Raw genomic sequence first — 5439 nt, 5'->3', positions numbered from 1 at the left:
AGAGACTGGGTTAGAGAAGTCTGTCAAACATGAGTCCAGACTTTCAAAGGTGATTAATGGATCAATTAACATTTGCTTTGCTTCCAAACAAACCTAAAACTCTATATAGTCACTGTAGGAGCCTCATCAGACAGTAATGTGCATTACATACCAGAAAATAAAGTTGTGCACTGGATGAAAACTGGCCTTAATGGCTTTGAGTTGAAATATAGAGCTTGAAACATTGGTATGTCTGTAACATCTTAGTGTTCTAACATTGGCTTAACATAACTTGAGAATCTTTGCTCTATTAAACTTGACTGTTTAATGATCCACCTACAGCATCAGCATCTTAAATTGTCCATAGGTGTGAATGTGGGTGTGCATTGTTTCTGTCTCTATATGTCAGACCTCAGTCCATTATTGTTTTACAGGACATCAGAACATCACCATTTATTTTGGTTTGTTGTGTTCTTTTTGTCTTTGTGCTTGAACTTCTCCATATGGAAATAAAAAGTCAAAAGTCAGCTACATACCAGCATTGATTGAACTTGTGGGCGTTCAGCGCCTTCAGCAGGGCAGCTGTTCCCTGTCTTGAGGCTTAAACCCAAAGCATCTGGTTGACTGACAGTCTCATCTGCTTATTTCCACCTCCTGTAGCACATGGTGAAGAATTTTAGGATTTTTAAATGAAGTATCCAATAACCTTCCTAAATGACTGAAAAAAAAAGCACGACGGCCATGACGGCTGAGCTGATGACTCTCGCACAGAAGGTTTCATCTACATATGACCTCGGTAAATACCAGCTTGCAGGAGCAGGTCCAGAGCCATTAATCATCACTGCCAGCCTGTTGCATGTACTGTAGCACACTGACCTACTTCTGTGTTCTGCTGTTTGTGTTTTATTTCTTGTCTGACACACAGGCAGCAGAATGGTCAGAATGGTCTCTTCATTAACGCAGCCTTTGCCTCTGGTTTTCCTCTCAGTCTTATGTGAGTGTGTGTGCATCAGGGACGGTCTTAGACCCATTTTTAGGGGGATCTGTCTCTTATTTCAGCCCCCCAAAAATGATCAACTATCAAACTATCAAAATGTATTGGAAGTATCATTTTTACTTTTTAAACTAATAATGAAAATAACTAAGAAATGCAGGAAATGTCAGTTTTTTAAAACATTATCCGAGTTTTTTTTTTTTTTTTTTTTAAATGATCTTTAATATTCTGTGTATTCTGCCCTTATTCTCTGAATGTGGGTGTCCAGTTTGGCAGATCAGTAAACAGCTGACAGACAAGAGTTGCTACTTCAGGCTGTTTATTTGCATCCCAAATGAAAACACTGTAAAACTGGAACATACAAAAGAAAAGATATATAAATCAACCATGTCAAAATGGACAGCACATTTAAATATCTACAACCGTATGACACGTTTCCCATCCTAGTCAAATGATGATGTGCTAAAAACTTGCCTATTAGCTCAATGCTAATACTTAATAGAATTCTCTATTAACACGCTAACGGAGATTAACATCAATACCAATTAAAAGGATGAAATCCTAGAACCACCCCTGGTGTGTATGTGTGTGTGTGGTTACATGACTGAAGTATGCCTACATGTGATCTCTCTATAGTGTGTGTGTGTGTATGACTAAGAGAAATGGGAAATCACTGCATTATCAAATCAGTACAGGCGCAGAATTGGTTTTATAAGCATTACCGACCTTGAACATCACATTGATGCTACCAACACACACACGAACACAGCCATATTTTGGACAGTTATTCCTAAAAATAACTATAAATGCCATCTTATGATCTCACCAGAAGTGCTCTGTGTGGCCTCAATAAGCATCAGACGTCATAATGTCGACGAATGCCACAAAATGGGGTCAACATTTATGTCTTGTAAGGTCACTGGCACGTAAAGAACTGAAAACTCAGCACAATCATCTAACACGATATATAATCAGAAAATAAATAATCCATGATGGTATAACTGTTGCATATATACAGCATGTGGCGTTTGGGCTTCAAGATGATTCACCACTCACTTTAACATCTGGGTCATTCACACCTTTATGTCCTGTTAGAGTTTAAGGGTCATGTTAGTCAAGATTATTCAAGACCAAACAAGTTCCCGCCTGTATTCAGGTTTGAGGTTTTTGACATTTAGCAGACCAGGCACTCATGTCAGCAAACCCAGTCCCTGAAGTGTCTCATAATCAGAGAGGGGCAGATGTGGCCTTGTGTGACTCTTGGTGCCTTGTTATTGATATATTTATGTAATCAATGTTTGATAGCGTTAGTGGAGCTTAATTATGAGCAGAGTCACTTCCAGTCACCTCAGGCTTTGCTGACAGGACTTAACAGAGTGTACTGGAAAAGGACATTAACTTATCAGTCACTTCTCATCAGTGACGTGTGTAAAACAATTGAAGTGAAGAATCTTTATTTAGGTTTTATTTAACAATCACAAATCAGCTAATTCTACAAATGTGAATATTTTGATATTATCAATAAAACAATCACTTCCTGTTTTATTGTTCACGTTCCTGTTAATTGTAAGTTAAAATGTTGTCCTGTAAAATAATACAGCTACTTAATATGTCTTAATACATAATCTAAATACAACCTGCAGTAAGTAGCCCACTCACTCTACTGACAACAGTTTTTACTGTGCATTTTCAAACACGTTAACCCACTGTGGCATGTGTGAATCCGGTTAATTAATTAATTCAGGAATTCAAATTTCAAAGTACTTATTTTATACATAAGGCACAAAAAGTGGGTGAACTCCAATGCACTAGAGATGAGTTAAATTAAACTCACCTCAGATTTCAAATCTGATTCTACAGCTGAATACAAGATTACACATTAGCGTGGACATTTCTCCTCGCAGACTTTGAAGTAGGGCGACACAGAGACCTTATTTCTGCTGGATAGAGCCATATATTATGTGGGTCAGCCTCTCGGCTAGTGTTCACAGTTTGCATCCTTGGGAAAAAGGCATTGTGATTCCATATCTTGTGAATAAATAGCTGTAATGTGTCCAGGTGTACCTCTTGAGACAGTCTGCTCATATATTTCACTGTCTGCTCATTGTGAGCCGGCTGGCGTCCTGTGGTTCGTGACGCACCTCCCAAATCCATCTTCTGTACCCGCCTGATGTCATATAGTTTATCTCGTGTCATTCACATGATTAAAAACGAAACATATGAGAATAATGTTTTACAGTATATGTCTAAAGGGTTTTTAAAGGGTCATCCCGTTGCTGTACTTTAACTGTGCTGTACTACATGTACTCTACATAATCCCATTTGGCTATCACAAAGTATCACCACAGTTTTATTCTGTACTATGTTTAATACATGGAAACTCAGTTACACTTCCAGTTATTCATGTGAAAATAAAAAAGTTTTTGATTACATTTGTTCTGGTGCCACAAGCCTTAAATCTGACATCAGACAAAAACATCACTATCAATTTTATCCCTCTCCATCTACTACAAATTCAGAGCAAGGAAATCCACATTAGACTTATGATTTAGTTTGGAAAAGATGTATTTAGTGTGAATAACTGTAAAAATAAGTAAAATACTGAACTAATGAACCAGAAATGATGCTGACAGTCGGTGACCCAATTTCGTGCTGTGCCATTTTGTCCGGTGTTTCATCTCTTGGTGATTCACAAAATGACCCTCTGTGCTCGTCATCATAATTTTGCCACTTGTTTATAAGTTACAGTTGTTCTGACACAGAGAGGTGGAAAACAGAGCAGTCTCTGAAGGCCACAGATGGTGGTGGTGTATGTGAGTACATGTCAGTTTGTGTCTCACCCTTTATTCGTATGCAAAAAAACACAGCGTTTGACGATACGTGCATGGCGAAGACCAGTAAGATAAGATGCTCTATTGCACATCTGAACACAAGAAATAGTTTTTTAAAACTTTCAATCTTTTGTGAACCGAGTTCACAAGTTTGTACTTTGTGGATCTTTGAAGTCAAAAGATCCACAGACGTGTGGAAGCTCTTTCTGCAGCAGCATTCATCTGCAGAGCTGATGCTCATTTTGAGATTGGCCGTTGTCGACTCGACTATTGAGCTGTCCAGAAATGACAGTTCAGCTTTTAAGGCAGGTTCTCACATGAAATTTGTTCGTGCACAACTAGGTAACTAGGGGGAGGGGAGGTGGACTGAGGACTGGGTTTAGGAACCACTAGTCACAGTCAGCAGAACTTGAATTAAAAAATAAATTATACAGTTAAATGGATCCATGTGTACATCCTCTGCATGACTGTGTAGTTCACAGACATAAAAACAGGTCAGCACACATTTAAATATTGTTTATGGCTCCTATCCTATGTGTTCACTTTGTGTGCATGTGTGCAGAAGTATCATCATGTGATGTGTCTGTTGCTGATGTAGTGAGTCATCCATGATTGGTAGTTACAGCGTTTTTCTTCACTGTCAAACAGAGGCGCAGCAGAGAAATACTCTCCATCTCAGTTTGTGTTTCTTCAATGAGACAAAAATGCTGCTGTTCTATCAAATCTACACCAGCCGGCTGTTTCTGTTGCTTGCCCTGAAGGTAAATGTGGTCATAAGTGTTTGTCAATGAATCCAGGCTGAGTGATTTTAGAAATCACAGCACGCTAATAGGCTAGATAGCCCCGGGGTTCTTTTACACAAGCTACTATAATGTCATCGTGCAGGAGCTGCAATCCAAGGCCAGGTACTGGAAATTGAAACAGCCAGAAGAGGCCGAAAGTGGAAAAGAAAAAAAAAAAAAAAAACTGTTATTGCAGTGTGAGATGAACAGTTGCTTGTTCATCTCTGCTGAAATGAAACTATCCACGCAACTGTGAATAAGTGTTAAGAGGGGAAAAAAGGTATGACATGTATCGCTCTGACCCAAGATTGTCCACATTTTGGATTCTACTTAAATCACCGCGTGCAAAGACAATAACTGCTGTTCATAAAAAGCTGGGTATGAACCTGCCTTCACCTCACCTGTTGGCTGCATTACAAAATCATCATGCATCAATATGGAAATGTTAAAACACGTAAACCAAAGATGATGAATCTGATTCATCCCAGAAATGATTGGTTATATTTATATCTCGTGTTTTTCTTTCAGGTGTAAATTTTAATGTCACCGCGTTCAAGGGCCAAAACTTAGCGATGTTGTTTCTATCTTTGGAGAGTGAGCCTGCCTGTGCAGAGTTGAGTGACAGAAATAGGTCACGTCTAGCAGACAAACAGGAACACAGATATGAGTTTGTACAATGAGAAATGCGAGGTAGCTTCATTAACGTACATTGATTTTTTTACCACCTCATTCTAACCCACAAATAACTAAAAGCATACTCTCTGAGAGTTGTCAGCTCTCCACCCCACGCACACAATGAAACAAAAGAGTTCTGTCTCATGTGACTAGTTTAATAACGGAAATGAGAACAGGA

This window comes from Anabas testudineus, chromosome 4, assembly GCF_900324465.2.
Source record: "Anabas testudineus chromosome 4, fAnaTes1.2, whole genome shotgun sequence".
NCBI classification, from domain to species: Eukaryota; Metazoa; Chordata; class Actinopteri; order Anabantiformes; family Anabantidae; genus Anabas; species Anabas testudineus.
The sequence above is the reverse complement of the archived record's forward strand: the minus strand, read 5'-3'. Positions refer to the sequence as shown.